At 43.5% G+C, this 19,704-nt stretch overlaps 2 protein-coding genes across 4 annotated transcripts in view; one reads left to right on the top strand and one right to left on the bottom strand.

The window, feature by feature from the left end:
* Window positions 1-9,215, bottom strand: part of LOC143927338 (ecto-ADP-ribosyltransferase 5-like) — a 126,348-nt gene extending 117,133 nt beyond the window's left edge. The window contains exon 1 of the mRNA XM_077451349.1: window positions 9,121-9,215. The gene's annotated coding sequence lies outside the window, so the exon portion shown is untranslated. The remainder of the gene's footprint in view (window positions 1-9,120) is intronic.
* Window positions 5,607-19,704, top strand: part of LOC143927337 (uncharacterized) — a 92,740-nt gene continuing 78,642 nt past the window's right edge. For 2 of the 3 annotated variants that reach the window (XM_077451344.1, XM_077451345.1), the window contains exon 1: window positions 5,608-5,937. The gene's annotated coding sequence lies outside the window, so the exon portion shown is untranslated. Of the gene's footprint in view, window positions 5,938-19,704 lie in introns of all 3 variants that reach the window. The other variant, XM_077451347.1, reaches the window with a different exon arrangement.

The following is a 19,704-nucleotide window of genomic DNA, read 5'->3' as shown; positions in this document are numbered from 1 at the left end:
AAGTACAAATACCCCCCAAATGACCCCTTTTTACAAAGTAGACATCCCAAGGTATTAAGTAAGTAGCATGGTGAGTTTTTTTAAGTTGTAATTTTTTCCCACAATTCTTTGCAAAATGAAGATTTATTTTTTATTATTATTTTTTTTTTTTTTTACAAAATTGTCATATTATCAGGTTATTTCTCACACACAGCATATGCATACAACAAATTACACCCCATAATACATTCTGCTACTCTTCCCGAGTACGGCGATACCACATGTGTGAGACTTTTACACAGCCTGGCCACATACAGAGGCCCAACATTGATGTAGTACCTTCAGACGTTCTACCAGCAAAAATGACACATCTCATTTCTCAACCACCTATTACACTTTTGAAGGCCCTGGAGTACCAGGACAATGGAATTTCCCATAAAATGACCCCATTTTGGAAAGCAAACACCCCAATGTATAATCTGTGAGGCATAATGAGTCTTTTGAACGGTTAATTTTTTTCCAGAAGTTTTTGGAATATGTGGAAAAAAATTAAAACGCATTTTTTTTTTTACACAAAATTGTCAATTTATAAGATATTTCTAACACATAGCATGTATATAGCAAAAATTACACCCCAAAATCCATTCTGCTACTCCTCCTGAGTATGGCGATACCACATGTGTAGGACTTTTACACAGCCTGGCCACATAGAGAGGCCGAACATTGAAGTAGTACGTTCAGGCGTTCTAGGAGCATAAATGACACATCTCATTTCATTCCTACCTATCACACTTTTGAAGGTCCTGGACCACCAGAACAGTGAAATTACCCACAAAATGACCCCATTTTGGAAAGCAAACATCCCAACGTATATTCTATGAGACATGGGCTGCAAATAGGTACTCGGGTACTCTGATGGCCTGGTGACAGGTACTCGGGTACTCTGATGGCCTGGTGACAGGTACTCGGGTACTCTGATGGCCTGGTGACAGGTACTCGGGTACTCTGATGGCCTGGTGACAGGTACTCGGGTACTCTGATGGCCTGGTGACAGGTACTCAGGTACTCTGATGGCCTGGTGACAGGTATTCTGATGGCTTGGTGACTGGTATTTGGGTACTCTGAAGAGCGGTGACAGGTACTCATATGGACTGTGACAGGTGCTCGGGTACTAAGATGAACTGTGACAGGTACTCGGGTACTCAGATGAACTGTGACAGGTACTCGGGTACTCAGATGAACTGTGACAGGTACTTGGGTACTCTGATGGACCGTGACAGATACTCGGGTACTCTGATGGACCGTGACAGATACTCGGGTACTCTGATGGACTGTGACAGGTACTCAGGTACCCTGATGGACCGTGACAGGTACTCGGGTACCCTGATGGACCGTGACAGGCAGGGCTGCTGTTAGAAATCACGGGGCCCCATACAGCTTACCTAACAGGGCCCCCCTAAAAACTATCAAATCAATATTTTCGCTAAAAATACACAAAAATTATCATTAGTGGACACAAACACAGCATAACTTACAAACGTATGTGGGGGAACAGAAGGGTGCAGTCGGGGGGGGGGGGCAGGATGGCATGGTACAGTAGTTAGGACAGTACAGTACAGTACAGGGAGTCACAGAAGAAGGGAGACAGGAAGGTACGGTACGGAGGGGGGGGGGGGGGCAGGAGGGCACAGTATGGGTGGGGAGGAGGGCACAGTAAGTCAGTAAGTGGTTAGGAGGGTACAGTACAGGGGGAGGGTAAGTGGACCCAGTACAGGGGGTAGGAGGGTACAGTATAGGGAACAGTGTAGGAACAGTAACGTATTATACGGACTCCTGAAGAAGAGCTGTGCAGGGAAGCTGACATTGCAGATTCTGACAGGCTGCCACTGAGCTAAATCTACAAATGGAAGACCAACTCCCCCTCTACCTTTCCCTCCAGAGTTTCTGGCTTGGTGGATGGACCGTGACAGGTACTCGGGTACCCTGATGGGCCGTTACAGGTACTCGGGTACTCTGATGGGCCGGGACAGGTACTCGGGTACTCTGATGGGCTGTGACAGGTACTCAAATATTCTGATGGACTGTGACAGGTACTCTGATGGACTGTGATTGACAGGTACTATGAGGGGTGGTTACAGGTCCTCTTTATTGGGGTGGGGGGGCAATCAGTGTGCTTGATGTGTACTGTAGGCGGTAACGAGATGTTACCGCAATCTCCTCCTCACACACGATCGGTGTGTGAGGAGGAGAACCCGGTAACATCTCGTTACCGCTGTTTGTTTACATTTTAGTGATCAGATGTGAAAGGATCACAGCCGATCACGTGGGTAAACAGCCGGCCAATGGCTGTTTACCAGCGTTGGTGACGAGCAGTGTTCCCGGGGAACACGCTGCCACCGACGTGCACGCACAGCGCTCACGATCCCGCGCATGCGCCGTGCACAGTCGGGGTGTGACCATCTGTGATCGGCCGTGACTTCATCACGGCCGATCACGTGGTAAACAGCCATAACGAATGGCTGTTTACCCCCCTTCGGTGGCGAGCGGTGTCTCCGTGACACGCCGCCACCAAAGAAACAGGGATGCACGCGGACGATCGCGCGCATTCCCTGTTTAAATGGGAGGCCATCATATGACGGCCTCCCGCCACAATAGCTGCGCCGCCTGGCCATCATTTGATAGCCGGCGGTCAGCAACCAGTTAATGTATTTATTTTTTTGCTGAAATTTTGTGCTTCAGAAACTGTTGTGCAAATATTGTATGACATAAAAAAATTGCAAGAGCTGACACTTTAATCTCCGGAGCCTCTGCTTTCAGAAAAATATATTCTGTTTGGGGGTTCCAAGTAATTGTGTTAAGATTTGTTTTACCTTCAGACATGCAGGGGTTAAATACATTCCGTATGTCCCATTCCTTAGGCCCCTTTCACACGGACGATCTGTTGAGGTCCGCCTGTCAGTTTTTCAGGCGGACCTGAACGGATGCTCCATAGAGGTCTATGGAGCGTCGGGTGTCAGCGGTGACATGTCTGCTGACATCCGACCCGCTCCGATCCGAAAAAGTGTGACGGAGGAAAAAGCTATTTTTCTATCCATCTGCGGATCGGATCCGGTGACAACGGACACTGCGGTCCGTCGTCACCCGATCTCCCATAGGGGAGAGTGCCACTGTGACAGGTCCGTCCCTGCGCAGTGTGCAGAGATGGACCTGTCCTCTGCCTGCTCAGCGGAGATCTCTCCGGCGATCCCCGCTGTGCAAGTGGATATCCACGGGGCGGATCAGCACTGATCCGCCCCGTGTGAAAGAGGCCTTAGTATTAGGCCCCCTTCACACATGCCTTCGACATCCTTCGACAGATGAAAAACGGACATCAATGCATCTCTATTTTTCTTCCGTTGAAAAAGACTGGATCTCACAAAAAACGTATGTAAACTGACAAACAGTCGGTTTTCCATCCATTTTTGCATTGGTAGTGGATGTAAATAAACTGATGAAAACGTAATCAGTTTTTTTCTTTGAAAAGACACGACTGAACTGATGAAATGAACGGTCTGTGTGTGTGAAGGGGGCCTTACAGTTATTGTTTCGGGGTCCCCCCACACGCCAGTATGATTTAGGTTAACTACTTGCCGCCCAAGCTATAGCCAGGATGGGAAAGTAGCTCTGCCAAGTGACCTGCTAGGGGTCCCTGTCCTCTGACTCTCCAACTGTGATCCCTGTCCTCTGATTCTCCAGCGGTGATCCCTGTCCTCTGATTCTCCAACTGTGATCCCTGTCCTCTGATTCTCCAGCGGTGATCCCTGTCCTCTGATTCTCCAGCGGTGATCCCTGTCCTCTGATTCTCCAGCGGTGATCCCTGTCCTTTAATTCTCCAGCGGTGATCCCTGTCCTCTGATTCTCCAGCGGTGATCCCTGTCCTCTGATTCTCCAGCGGTGATCCCTGTCCTCTGATTCTCCAGCGGTGATCCCTGTCCTCTGATTCTCCAGCGGTGATCCCTGTCCTCTGATTCTCCAACGGTAATCCCTGTCCTCTGATTCTCCAGCGGTGATCCCTGTCCTCTGATTCTCCAGCGGTGATCCCTGTCCTCTGATTCTCCAGCGGTGATCCCTGTCCTCTGATTCTCCAGCGGTGATCCCTGTGCTCTGATTCTCCAACTGTGATCCCTGTCCTCTGATTCTCCAGCAGTGATCCCTGTCCTCTGATTCTCCAACGGTGATCCCTGTCCTCGGATTCTCCAGCGGTGATCCCTGTCCTCTGATTCTCCAGCGGTGATCCCTGTCCTCTGATTCTCAAGCGGTGATCCCTGTTCTCTGATTCTCCAGCGGTGATCCCTGTCCTCTCATTCTCCAGGGGCAATCCCTGTCCTCTGATGTAAAGAGGAACTCTGGGAACTCTTAAGCCACTTTGAGTATCTTGGTGTGTGGTGGATGTATCTTCACACATGGTGGAAGTAGTGGGGGGGGGGGGGGGCAGGTCAACTTTTGCATCGGGGCCCACAAGCTTCAAGCTATGCCTCTGCCTGTGGGTCTCACATGGAGTGCTCAGTGATCACTGAGTCTATGAGACTTGGCTGATCACAGATCAGAGTAAGGGGTCGGCTCCTTACCAAGTGATCAGCTGTCAGCCAATGTTGGCTGATCACGTGATGTAAACAGAAGCTCGGTAATCCGTATTTTTTTTTTTACCTCACGCTATCAGCGTGAGGGGAAAAAAAAGCAGATCACCAGCTGCATTTTCTGTGCCCACCAGTGTCAGCTGCCAGTGCCCACTGTGCCACCTACCAGTGCCACCTATCAGTGCCCACAGTGCCACCTATCAGTGACCACCAGTACTGCCAATCAATGTCTATCAGTGTCTCATAATCAGTGCCACAGATCAGTGCTGCCTATCAGTGTCACCTATCAGTGCCACCTATCAGTGCTTATCAGTAGCACCTATCAGTGTCCATTAGTGCTGCCTTATCAGTGCCCAATGTGCCATCTACCAGTGCCACCTATCAGTACCAAACAGTGCCACCTACCAGTCCCCACAGTGCCACCCATCACTGCCCACCACTGCTGCCAATCAATGCCCATCAGTAATTCATAATCAGTGCTACAGATCAGTGCTGCCTATCAGTGTCACCTACCAGTGCCTACCAGTGCCACCCATCAGTGATCAGTGCCCATCAGTGCCACCTTTCAGTGCCCATCAGTGCCACCCTTCAGTGCCACCTATCAGTGGCACTTCTCAGTGCCACCTATCAGTGCCCATCAGTGCAGCTTCATTAACGCACATCAATGAAGCAGAAAAATTACCTGTTTTCAATATTTTATAACAAACTATGAAACAGTTTTATTTTTTCAGTCTTTTTTTTTTTTTATTTTGCAAAAAAAAACCCCAGCAGCGATTAAATACCACCAAAAGAAAGCTATACCTGCGTGAAAAAATGCTAAAAATTTAGTTTGGGTACATTGTAGCATGACCGCGCAATTGTCATTCAGAGAGTGACATTGATGAAAGTTGAAAATTGGTCTGGGCAGGAAGGGGATATAAGTGTCCGGTAAACAAGTGGTTAAGAAAAGCTGGTGTAGAGGAACACCCCATTTACATGACAGTGAAGGAGGAAAGTGAAAATGAAACCAAGTAAGAAGTTTCAAATTTAAAGACACAGGCGGCTGTGCCGAGAGAATCTCTAGAAAGGTTATTCCCGGGCCGGTTGTTTGTTGGTGACATTGTTTGGGGTTGTCAGGGCTGGGAATAAACCTTCCACCAAAGAAGAAACTCCCAGGGATCCTTGTTTTCTGAGTCGATCTCTCCAAGCCACGATCGTTTGGATGTTTTCTGCTGAATGTGTCCTGAAGACCCGTCTGACTTGTCTGATCAGAGGCGTGACAGGCGGGGAACAGAAACCAAAAAGTGGCGGCGATTCGTGAAATCTGAACAGAAGGGTCTGAGGATGAACCAACGCCAATCATGTAAGTCAATGTTCCAGCAACCTGGTATGTAGATGACATCTCCAGTACTGGCACAGCTCAACGCCTGCACTGCATGTTTGTAGGAGCTCCGCTTATTAGTGCAGCTGAGAGAATGGACCAGAAACAGGCACTGCTGTATGTTTAAGGCCCATTGTACTCTGGTAACTGTATGGGGTTAATGTCTATAATAATAGTGTTTAAAATATCAATTACAATGTTTTTATTTCACATACCTTTTTATATATATATATATTCATACACAGTTTTTTTTTTTTTTACTACCTATAATATTACTATTTCATATATGAATTCAATGTTTTATTTCACATACTTTATTTATATTTTATTTTATTTTATATTTATTATTTTATTTAATTTTAAAGATATTTTGTTTATTAATACCTATAATAATAGCATTTAATATATGGATTTCAATGTTTTATTTCACATACTTTTCTTTATTTATATTTTATTTACTTTTATATTATTTTAATGTTATTTTTATTGTATTATTTAATACCTATAATAATAGCATTTACATTATTATTATACAGGATTTATATAGCGCCGACAGTTTTTACGCAGCGCTTTACAACATTAGGGTAGACATTACAATACAATACAATACAATACAATTCAAGACAGGGGGAATCAGAGGGCATAGTTACATAGTATGTGCGGTTGAAAAAAGACACAAGTCCATCTAGCCCAGCCTATGTGTGTGATTATATGTCAGTATTATATTGTATATCCCTGTATGTTGTGGTTGTTCAGGTGCTTATCTAATAGTTTTTTTAAACTATCGATGTCCCTCCGCTGAGACCACCGCCTGTGGAAGAGAATTCCACATCCTTGACGCTCTTACAGTAAAGAACCCTCTACATAGTTTAAGGTTAAACCTCTTTTCTTCTAATTTTAACGAGTGGCCACGTGTCTTGTTAAACTCCCTTCTGCAAAAAAGTTTTCTCCCTATTGTGGGGTCACCAGTATGGTATTTGTATCTTGAAATCATATCCCCTCTCAAGCGTCTCTTCTCCAGAGAGAATAAGTTCAGTGCTCGCAACCTTTCCTCATAACTAATATCCTCCAGACCCTTTATTAGCTTTGTTGCCCTTCTCTGTACTCGCTTAATTTCCAGTATATCCTTCCGGAGGACTGGTGCCCAGAACTGGACAGCATACTCCAGGTGCGGCCAGACCAGAGTCTTGTAGAGCGGGAGAATTATCGTTTTATCTCTGGAGTTGATCCTCTTTTTAAAAGGGTTGTAAAGTTATTATTATTATTTTTTTTTTTAATTAACAAACATGTTATACTTACCTCCACTGTGCAGCTCGTTTTGCACAGAGTGGCCCCGAACCTGCTCTTCTGGGGTCCCTCGGCGGCTGTCTCGGCTTCCTCCCGCAAGTACTTCTCACATTCATACGAGCTCCCTCGCATGGTGAGAAGCACTTGTGGGCGCGCTCCCGTACAGCCGGCGGCTATAGCCGCTGGCTGTATCACTCGGCCCGCCCCCCCCAGCGCACCGCGTCAATGGATGTGATTGACAGCTGCGTGAGCCAATGGCTGCACTGCTTTCAGTCCATCCACTCCAGCCAATCAGTGGCCAGGCTGAGCGGCGAAGAGGATGTCGGGGGCGAGCGCGGGACTTTCGAGGGGTCAGGTAAGTAAAACGGGGGGCTGGGGGCGTCAGCACTGTGAGATGTTTTTTTACCTTAATGCATAGAATGCATTAAGGTGAAAAAATGTTTACCTTTACAACCCCTTTAATACATGCCAATATTCTGTTTGCTTTGTTAGCAGCAGCTTGGCATTGCATGCCATTGCTGAGTCTTTCATCTACTAGGACCCCCAGGTCTTTTTCCATCCTAGATTCCCCCAGAGGTTATCCCCCCAGTGTATAGATTGCATTCATATTTTTGCCACCCAAATGCATTATTTTACATTTTTATACATTGAACCTCATTTGCCATGTAGTCACTCACCCCATTCATTTTTTCAGATCTTTTTTTAAGGTTTCCACATCCTGCAGAGAAGTTATTGTCTTCCTTGGCTTAATGTCGTCCGCAAATATAGAGATTGAACTATTTACCCCATCCTTCAGGTCGTTTATGAACAAATTAAATAGGATTGGTCCCAGCACAGAACCCTGGGGGACCCCAATACCCACCCCTGACCATTCCGAGTACTCCCCATTTATCACCACCTTCCAAATTCGCCCTTGTAAAATTCATATTTAATATATGAATTCCAATGTTTTATTTTACATATGTTTCTTTATTTATATTTTATTCAATTTTATATGTATTATTTATTTTAATTTTAATGTCATTTTATTATTATTATTATTATATACCTATAATATTAGTCATTAATATGTGAATTCCAATGTTTTGGGTCACTTACCTTTTTTTATTTAATTTTATATACTATATTACCAAAAGTATTGGGACACCTGCCTTTACACAGACGTGGATTTTAAAGAGAACATAAACTTCATTTGCTGCCTTTTACCTATAGGTAAGCCTATAATAAGGCTAACCTATAGGTAGTGTAAATATCTCTTAAACATGCGCCGTGTAGGAGATATGTACCTTAAATGCAGCGAGTGACTTCTCTGGCACATGTGCTCTGAAGAAACAGCCACCCGTGCAGTTCCTTTCCGAGCCCTGTGCTGTGAATGCCAACTCCTGCGAGGTCCCAGAAGCAAGACGGGTGAAGATGGAAGTGGCTGCAGCACTGTCATCGTGGCGCTGGAACAGCTTCATTTTAAGGTAAGTTCCACATAATATGCTAATATGCCATGCATATTAGCACATTATGACTTTACCTTGCAGGGAAAAAGAAACGTCCAGTGGTAGACAGCCGCTTTAATCCCAGTCCCAGTCTTAGTCCATAGGGTTCAATATTGAGTTGTAAAAAAAAATAAGTGCAGCGCTAAACTACATAAGAATATCCCGTAAGGCTATAATGTGCAATCAATATACAAATAAAGTGCCAAATCCAACATATGAATCCATAAAGTGTCATTATATGTATAAATATAGTGAATATCAATGTGCCAATCCACTACATATATTGAGAAGATGATAAAACAAATCAGATGAAAGACAGTCTCTTCACAAACATCCACCGCTGTGTATATTATCAAATTCCTTGTGCTCCCTCCACCGGTTGTGCCCTCACCTTCTATAATTCCCTCCACTTCTGGGAGATCTCGACAGCAGCTCGGCTCCCTTCTCCTGCCTCTTCCTTCCCCCACTGCCAGGCCAGTAGGAGAGAGGAGCGGAGCCTCGCGCATGCGCATTAGGGTTTCTGGCATGAAGCCTTATCGAAACATCAGCCTGGTGCCAACATCACTGGACTCCAGGCGGACTCTGGGCGGACCTCCGCTTTAACAGCGTAATCTAAATTAATTTACGATGCAATTTTTACAATCTATATATCATTATCATATATGATTGGGGAAAGGTTGAAAACTTTGTTTTCATGAATGTCTGTGAATTATTAGTGAGATACCTCTCAGTTCCTATTTTAGTAACTGGTGATCACAGGGGACAGGAAACAATGGAACAGCTATTGACTTCTAATTTATTAAAAAAATGGGTGATGTTCTACTTTAATATAATGTGGACAAGTCAAACTGTTCCATAAAGACATTGATAAGCAAGTTTGGGGTGGAGGAACTTGACTGTCCTGACCTCAACCCGATAGAACACCTTTGGGATGAATTAGAGCGGAGACTGCGAGCCAGGCCTTCTTGTCCAACATCAGTGCCCAACCTTACAAATGCGCTTCTGGAAGAATGATCAAACATTCCCATAGACAGACACACTCCTAAACCTTGTGGACAGCCTTCCCAGAAGCTGTTATAGCTGCAAAGGGTGGGCCAACTCAATTTTGGACCCTACGGACGAAGACTGGGGTGTCATTAAAGTGCATGGGCATGCAAAGGCAGACGTCCCAATACTTTTGGTTATATAGTGTACTTATTATTTTTATTTAATTTTAATGTTATTTTTTATTTTATTTAAATATATATGTGTTTAAATTTATATATATATATATATATATATATATATATATATATACAAACACACACACACAGAGTATTTTTATTGCTTAATATTGTATTAAATTGTATATATTTTGTTTAGGGACTGCACACATTCTACAAAATATTATGTGAATTACTACCCTAGCCTCTACCCCAAATATGATAGCTGCACCTTTGTGAATGTGCACTTATCATTTGGGCTGTTATGCATGCTGATGCACCGCAGTGCGATTTGCTCTGAAGTACACCCCGATGCACCAGCATTGCAGCACACTACAGGGTAACACAGTACTGTGCGTTGTGGTGCTCTGTTAATAAAAGTACTGCATTATCTTTTTTTGGATCATTATTGAGATGAATGGGCTGTCTTAACTGAGCACACATTAACACACATAAGATGTAAATGGGCCCTTAAAGTGTACCAAAGGCAGATTTGAGAGGCTAAAAAATAGACATGAAATAATGCTCATGTACCTGGCTGCTTTGGCTCCGCAGCCTGCAGAGATAGACTTTCCTTTCATGCCTTATTCCCGGGCGGACTCAGAAGCCACACAGAGCACGGGCACCAAACCTTCACTACAGAACACACAGCCCCTCACCTACCCTCTGCAGGGACCCCGAGATCTCTCCAGGGACCCGTTACCACAATTGTGCTAACACAAACATGTCGTGTTTTATTTGCCTTTTATTTTTAATTGGAAGTAACCCACCAAACATGCTGCATGTCACTCTTATTATAACACAGCACAACGCACCGATCATTCACATTTAATCACTGGTGATGCGTTATTACGCATGTGAACCGAAGTACATTGTGATAGTGCCTTGGGGTGAATGGTAACGCACAACGCTGCACTGCCTTATACACGTAGCTGTGCATTTGTGTTAAAGGGGTTGTAATGGTAAACATTTTTTCACCTTAATGCGTTCTATGCATTAAGGTGAAAAAACATCTGACAGTGCCGGCCCCCGCCCCAGCCCGTCTGTTGTAATTACCTGACCCCTCGAAAGTCCCGCGCTCGCCTCCGACGTCCTCTTCGCCGCTCAGCCTGGCCGTTGATTGGCTGGAGTGGATGGATTGAAAGCAGCACAGCCATTGGCTCGTGCTGCTGTCAATCACATCCAATGACGCGGCGTGCCGGGGGGGCGGGGCCGTGTGATACAGTGATCGGCTATAGCCGCCGGCTGTATCACGGGAGCGCGCCCGCAAGTGCTTCTCACCATGCGAGGGAGCTCGTATGAACGTGAGAAGTACTTGCGGGAGGGAGCCGAGACAGCCGCCGAGGGACCCCAGAAGAGCAGGTTCGGGGCCACTCTGTGCAAGACGAGCTTCACAGTGGAGGTAAGTTCCACTAAGGCTACGACTAAGGCTATTGCCAAAACGCGTCAGTTTTATTGTTTTACTGTCACTGATGTTCCAATAGACGACACTTCAAGGATTACAGTGTTGCCGGCTCTTCTTATTACTGTTACAGTGGAAAAAAAATTCTCTTTACAACCCCTTTAACACAAAATAATGAGGCAACAAGCCCCTTCAATAAAGACAATCCTGAATATAACCCGGTGTTCTATCAGATTTTCAAACCCATCAAATTAGATAACGGAAGCAAAGTCGCTACCAGGTTTGCTAATCTTACAGAACATCTTACTACACACAACTATGTCTTGAAGAGTCAATTTAGCAATCAAAAGTGAGCGTATATAAATAATAAATATAGAATTACGTGAAAAAATGGGAAGCGGGACTTTTAAGGTGCTTGAATCAGGATAATGGACTAGTACATTTTATAAACTATCCCACAGTTTTATTTCATGCATTTAAAAAAGATATAGCAATCTTCGTTTTTAAAATATCATATTCAAGACAAGCAAATACGTTCAAATCTACTGTACAACGTTTTTTTGACATGTTTCACCAAGATATGGCTTCTTCAGGATATTCTTAATTTGTGTACAGCGTATTCACTGCAATACAGTACATAAGAAAATACATAAGGCATATTGAAACAATATAAACAAAGGGGCCTAGATGCTTCAATACTTCATCTTAAAGTGGTTGTAACCCACACCAAAAAAAAAAAAGACTCTGCAAGTAAAAGGCATAATGAGCTAGTATGCATAGTACACTAGCTCATTATGAAATAGTCACCTTAGATCGAAGCACCCGCAGTGGTCCCCGTACTCTGGTCCAGCCGGCGACAACGCTCCAGGAGTTCTTTATGGGTATAGTGGGCTGCCGCGCTGTGATTGGCTGGAGCCGCGGTGACGTCACTCCCGCGCATGTGCGTGGGAACCGCCGGTAGCGGCACCTCAGCTGAAGCAACAGCACGCATGAGCCATTGCCTCAGTGCGTATGCGCCGATGATGTCAGCACATGCTGATACAGGGGATATCTCCTAAACCGTGAAGATATCCAGGGTAGCTACAAATAAGCCTTATTTTAGACTTACCTGTATTAAAAAGTGGATTGTAAGCGCTTACAACCACTTTAAAACGGTACAAAATTGCATCATCTGAAACCGCTCTTACCCCGAAGAAATTTTCAGGTCAGTATGCAAACACACCAGGGCCGGAGGACTGACAAATATTAACCACTTCAGCCCCGGAAGGCTTTACCCTCTTACTCACCACAGCACTTTTTGCGATACGGCACTGCGTCGCTTTAACTGACAATTGCGCAGTCGTGCAACTGTACCCAAACATAATTGATGTCCTTCCCCCCCCCCCCCCACAAATAGAGCTTTCTTTTGGTGGTATTTGATGATCTCTGCGGTTTTATTTTTTTGCGCTATAAACAAAAAAAGACCGAAAATTTTGAAAACAAAAAAACACTATATTTTGTACTTTTTGCTATAATAAATATCCCCAAATTTGTTTGGTAATAAAAAAAAATTGCAAAAAGCGTATATTGATTGGTTTGCGCAAAAGTTATAGCGTCTACAAAATAGGGGATAGATTTGTGGCATTTTTATTATTATTTTTTTTTTTTACTAGTAATGGCGGCCATCTGCGATTTTTTTAAATATTGTGAATGCGACATTATGGCGGACACATCGGACACTTTTGACACATTTTTGGGTCAATTGACAATTACACAGCGATCAGTGCTATAAAAATGCACTGATTACTGTATAAATGTCACTGGCAAGGAAGGGGTTAACACTAGGGGGCGATCAAGGGGTTAACTGTGTTCCCTGACTGTGTGTTCTAACTGTAGGGAGAGGGGACTGGCTAGAGACAGATCGTGGTTCCTAGCTATTAGGAACTCACGATCTGTCTTTCCTCACAGAACAGAACAGGAATTTGTGTGTTTACACACGCACGTCCCTGTTCTGCCTCTCGTGCCTGCGAACGCTCATGGCCGGCGGTCATCGCAACCATCGACCATGAGCATCGGCACCTCCGCAGTGTAGTGGGCACATGCTCCTGCTATCCCGCTTAAAGGATTGTGCCGACCTGCTGCAGTATAATGATGACAGCTGGTCGGCAAGAGGTTAAGTATATCATTGTGTCATAGGAGAACCAAAGTGTTTGATTAGAGATCTAAAAATGTATCAAATATATGAACTGTAGCATATATATATATAATATCGGATAAGTGGATACCAAACGCACTCACACAGTGTATGAACTGAGTGCGTTTGGTATCCAATTATCCGATATATATGCTACAGTTCATATATTTGATAAATTTTTAGCTCTCTAATTGGACACTTTGGTTCTCCTATGACACAATGATATCCTTAATATTTGGCAGTCCTCCGGCCCTGGTGTGTTTGCATACTGCCCCAGAAATTTATTTGGGGTAAGAGCGGTTTCAGATGATTTCATGCAATTTTGTACTTTTTTAAGATGAAGTATTGAGGGCATCTAGGCCCCTGTGTTTATATTAATTCAATATGCATTATGCTTTGCAGTGAATACGCTGTACACAAAGAATTTAGAATCTCCTGAAGACGCCATATCTTGGTGAAACATGTCGAGAAAACATTGCTGTACAGTAGATTTGAATGTATATTCGCCTATTTCCTTGTCTTAAATATGATATTTTATAAAAGAAAGTTGCTATATCTTTTTTAAGTGTATGAAATAAAACTTTGTGATATTTTATAAAATGTACTAGTCCATTTTATTGATTCAGGCACCTTAAAAGTCCCGCTTCCCATTTTTTCACGTAATTCTTCAAATTTTTGGGATGTGGTGCCTAACTCCACCTATCCTTGGCTGATATAATTATAGAAAGTATATAAATAAATATAGTATATGGATATCTGTAATCTTACATTGCGAAAGAAGCTGGACTCCAGCAGTAGGAAGGTGGCGGAGGCCATGTTGGCACACCCTGCACTGCTCAGAGCTAAACCTTTATCCTTTCAAAATGTTACATCCAAACAGCATCACAGATGTCAATACACTATATTTATTTATATACGCTCACTTTATTGCTAACATTACTCAGAAATTTAAGACATAGCTGGGTGTAGTAAGATGTCCGCTGCCGCTTTCTGACTACAGGTGTTCTGTCAGATGAGTAAACCTGGTAGCGGTGGAATGCATGCGCAGCTGATGGAACGTCACTTCTGTTATGCCGCGTACAGACGATCGGACTTTCCGGCAGACTAGGTCCGACGGTCTTCCCGACGGACTGTCGGTAGAGTTGCGACTGACTTTCCGAACGAATGGACTTGCCCACATACGAACGGACTAAGTACGTTGGAAAGTCAGTTCGTTTTGATCGTGATGACATAAACGGAACTAAACAAGGAAGTTCAATAGCCAGTAGCCAATAGCTGCCCTTGCGTCGTATTTGGTCTGTCGGACCAGCACACAGACAAACGGTTTTCCCGATTTGAGTCCGTCGGAATTGAGTCCATCGGATAGATTTGAAACATGTTCTATTTCTAGGTCCACCAGATTTTTTTCCTAGAAAAACGAATGGATTAGCCCACACACGATCGGATTGTCCGACGGACCGATCCCGTCGGACCTAGTTTGCCGGAAAGTCCGGTCATGTGTATGCGGCATTACCTAATCTGATGGGTTTGCTAATCTGATAGAACACCGGCAACTTCACTACCAGATTTGTACAGATGTATCCATTTTTATTTCATTGTATTAAAAGAGGACACACACATTTTATTGTAATTCAAAATAAACACGTATTTAAAACCTAGCAGAGTGTATTCCCTGCGTGTTTGTAGTAACATGCGATAGAATGCGTGTTTTAGGCCCCATTCACACCTCAGCATTTTGCAGCATGAAGCTCCAAAATGCTGGAGGAGGGGAAAAAAAAAATCAATTATTATCTATGGAGATGGTTAACATCTTCATTACAAGTCGCCTGCAGCCAAATGTCTGAAGCTCCAAAATATTTCTGGAGCTGGAATCGGGCAGATTGGTGCCTCTTTTAAATGTTTATTGTTCCATAGAAATGCATTGAAACTAGTGGTGCCCCGAAATAAAAGTTCTGGTGCAGAAACCGAAAAAATCAGTATGCACTTGGCTGAAAAAAACCAAGATAGACAGTTTTTTTAAAATTTAATTACATTTATGTGGATGGGGTTTTTGCATAGAAGTCGAATGGACGCAATTTAGCATTGTAGTCAATAGGGAGCATTTTTTGCATTGAAGTCAATGGGACATCATTTTCCATTGAAGTCAATAGGGGATGTTTTTGCATTGAAGTCTGGAGGATATTAGTTATGAATAGGGATGAGCTTCGAGTTCGAGTCTAACTCATGTTCGACTCGAACATTGCCTGGTCGCCTGTTCAGAGAACAGTGAACAATTTGGGCTGTTCGTGGCAAATTCGAAAAGCCGGAACACCCTATACAAGTCTATGGGAGAAATCTAAAGTGCTAATTTTAAAGGCTAATATGCAAGTTACTGTCCTAAAAAGTGTTTGGGGACCTGGGTCCTGCCCCTCAACGAAATTTAAAGGAATATTACACTTTTATTGTTTCACTTTAATCATTATTAAAATCACTGCTCCAGAAAAAACGTCAGTTTTTAAAACTTTTTTTTGCATTGATCCATGTCCCTTCCACAGGGTCTCAGCGGGGAGCATCAAAAGTTTCAAGAAACTATTAGATAAGCGCCTGAACGACCGCAACATACAGGGATATTCAATGTAATACTGACATATGATCACACACATGGATTGGAATTGATGGACTTGTGTCTTTTTTCAACCTCACCTACTATGTAACTATGTAACTAAGTCAATAGGGGGCGTTTTTGCATTGAAGTCAATAGGATGTAATTTTTCATTGAAGTCAACAGGGGGCGTTTTTGCATTGAAGTCAATTGAGGACATTTTTGTATTGAAGTCAATAGTGGGCCTTTTTTGCATTGAAGTCAATATGGAACGTTTTTGCATTGAAGTCAATGGGATGCCATTTTTCATTGAAGTCAATAGGGGGTGTTTTTGGATTGAAGTCAATAGGGGACCTTTTTGCATTAAAGTCAATAGGGGACGTGTTTGCATTGAAGTCAACTGGACACAATTTTTCATTGAAGTTAATAGGGGGTGTTTTTTGCATTGACGTCAATTGAGGTTTTTTTTGTATTGAAGTCAATAGGAGATGTGTTTGCATTGAAGTCAATAGGGGGCGGTTTTGCATTGAAGTCAATGGATATTTTTTTCCATTGAAATCAATAGGGGGTGTTTTTGCATTGAAGTCAACAGGGGACGTTTTTGCATTGAAGTCAATAGTGGGCATATTTGCATTGAAGTCAATAGGGGGTGTTTTTGCACTGAAGTCAATAAGGGAGGTTTTTGCATTGAAGTCAATAGTGGGTGTATTTGCACTGAAGTCAATAGGGGGTGTTTTTGCAAGTCAATGGCACACAATTTTGAATTGAAGTCAATGACACATAAATTTGCATTGAAATCAATGGCATGCAATTTTGCATTGAAGTCAATGAGACACAATTTAGCATTAAAGTCAATGGGACGTAGCATGCTATTAGCGACACGTTTTTATTTTCTATCGGCAAAACATTGATTACCCTATTTTCGGCTGATCATTTTCAGCAGTAAATATATCAGTGCATCCTTAATTAAAATGCTTGATTCAAGTGTTTTAGTGCATTTTGAGGATTTCTGCTCTAATGCAAAAAATAATATAATAAATAAATAAAAATAAATACAAAACCCTTAAACCCAATAATAACCCTTGCCACTAATATTAACCCCTAACTTTAACCCCTAACAAAACAAATAAACAAACAATAAGTCAATAAATCAACCCTGAACCTTTAGACCCTAACCCCTTACAAAAAATAAAAATAAAATAAAAATATTAATAAATAATAATAAATCAAAGCAGATGAAAAGCTTAAAAACATGGCAACAAATGATGAAACGGATGATTTTTTTTTTTTTCTCTATTGGCTTAAAATAAAATTCTCCAAAGCTCAAAAACGCTGTACATAAACGTGCATTGCTCAGGTGTGAATGCAGCCTGAGCCCTTGTACACACGGTCGGACATTCCCGACAGAAGATGTCCGATCGGACCGTGTTGTCGGATAATCCGACAGTGTGTGGGCTCCATTGGACTGTTTCCATTGGAATATCCGACGTACCAAGTTTTCCAGCTTGGCTATAAAATTTTCCGACAACATGATCCAATCGGACTTTGTCCAATCATGTGTAGAGAATTCCGATCGGACAAAGTGCCACGCATGCTCAGATCAAATTCCTAGACCAAAGCTATTGGCTACTAGCCTGAACGTAGTCCCGTCATAACGAAATAACGTCATCACGTTCTGAACGATCGGATTTTCCGACAACTTTGTCCGACCGCGTGCATGCAACAGTTTCGGACAAAATCCGTCGGATTTGGTTGTCGGAATGTCCGACCGTGTGTACAAGGGCTTAGGCCGCATACACACAATTGGAATTATGGTCGGAAAAAGCTCTGATGGTTTTCCCGACGGAATTCCAACGCTCAAGCTGTCTTGCCTACACAGGGTCACACCAAATTCCGACCGTCAAGAATGCATCGACATACAACACATACGACGAGCCGAGAAAATTAAGTTTAATGCTTCCGAACATGCATAGAATTGTTTCCGAGCATGCGTAGGAATTTTGCTCGTCGGAATTGCTACAGACGATCGGAAATTTCCGATAGAAACTTTTTCCATCGGAAAAAGTGAGAACATGCTCTCAAATTTTCGCTGGCGGGAATTCGGCCAGTTAATTCCGATGGAGCGTACACACGGTCGCATTTTCAGATGAAAAGCTCTCATCGGTCTTTTGCTGGCCAAAATTCCGATTGTGGGAGATATCCTTAGCCTATATTTGCCTATATGTTGCCTCCCCTCTACTGTTTTCTGCAGAACTGCCGAAGGAGGGGATGGAGCTTTATTATTCTCCAGGACTGTCCTGGGTATCTCTGAAATCTTGGGAGATTTGAAGGGGGTCCAGAGATTTGTGTGAAAACCACAAAATCTGGGTGAATTGACAGCTAAAAGTAAAAGTTATGTTCATGGTTGGCCTCCTGAAATATGTTATTTTCTGCTTTAGAAGAATATATTCCTATTTAACCACTTCAATACCAGGCACTTTCACCCCCTTCGTGCCAAGGCAATTTTCAGCTTTCAGTGCTGTCACACTTTGAATGACAATTTGCACGCTCACGCTACACTGTACTCAAATTACCGTATTTATCAGCTTATAACACGCGCCGGCGTATAACACACACCCCTCGTTTAGGAGGGAATTTTAAGGAAAAAAAACTTTTAGGAGGGAAATTTAAGGAAAAAAAACTTACATTTAAATGCCCATCAATGCAGCCTTATCAGTGTCCATCTGAAGCCTTGTCCTGCAGCCTGTCCATCATTGCAGCCTTGTCCTGCAGCCTGTCTATCATTGCAGCCTGTCTATCATTGCGGCCTTGTGCATCGTTGTCCCCTTGTGTTAATTGCAGATTTTATTTTTAAAAATGGCGCAGCCGAGATGTCCTGTGTATCTCGGCGGCACCCGGTAGTTCTTCGGCTCTTCTCGCAGCTTGCGGCCGCCTTCGGCTCTTCTCGCGACTTTCGGACGTTTTCGGACGTTCTCGGCGGTTTTCGGTCGCTCTCGCCCATTCTCGGCCGTTTTCTGAGAATGGCCGGAGGCGGCCGAAAGCTACCGAGAATGGCCGAACGCGACAGAAAGCCGCGGGAAGAGCCGAAGGCGGCCGAAAGCCTCGAGAAGAGCCAAAGGCGGCTGAAAGCCTCCCAGAGGCTCAAAATCGCTCAGAAATCGCGGAGGATCAGCGTATAACACGCACTCGCGATTTCCCCCTGATTTTAAGGGGAGGAAAGTGCGTGTTATACGCCGATAAATACGGTACATTTTTATCATTTTTTTGAGACAGACTGTTTTTTTTTGGGGGTATTTAATCGCTTCCCAACAATATACGCACGGGTGGGAAAAAAGGTTTACAGGTATGTCACGCACATCCACCGCATTCTCCGTGACCGTGGGTCCCGCGGACTCAGTGTTCGCTGGGTGCCTGCGATCATGTCATGGAGAGGTAGAATGGGGAGATGCCTTTGTAAACAAGGCATTTCCCCGTTTTGCCTTGTGTCATGACAGAGGTCACTGGTCCCTGTGATCAGGAACAGTGATCACTGTCATGTGTGTTGAAGCCCATCCTCCCCAAACTCACTGCCATTTATACAGCAATCAGTGCATTTTTATAGCATTGATCGCTTTATT

This window comes from Lithobates pipiens, unplaced genomic scaffold, assembly GCF_037356315.1.
Source record: "Lithobates pipiens isolate NorthernLeopardFrog02 unplaced genomic scaffold, aLitPip1_a1.2 Scaffold_23, whole genome shotgun sequence".
In the NCBI taxonomy this organism is placed as follows: domain Eukaryota; kingdom Metazoa; phylum Chordata; class Amphibia; order Anura; family Ranidae; genus Lithobates; species Lithobates pipiens.
Note: the sequence above shows the minus strand (reverse complement) of the source record. Positions and strands in the feature narration are given on the sequence as shown.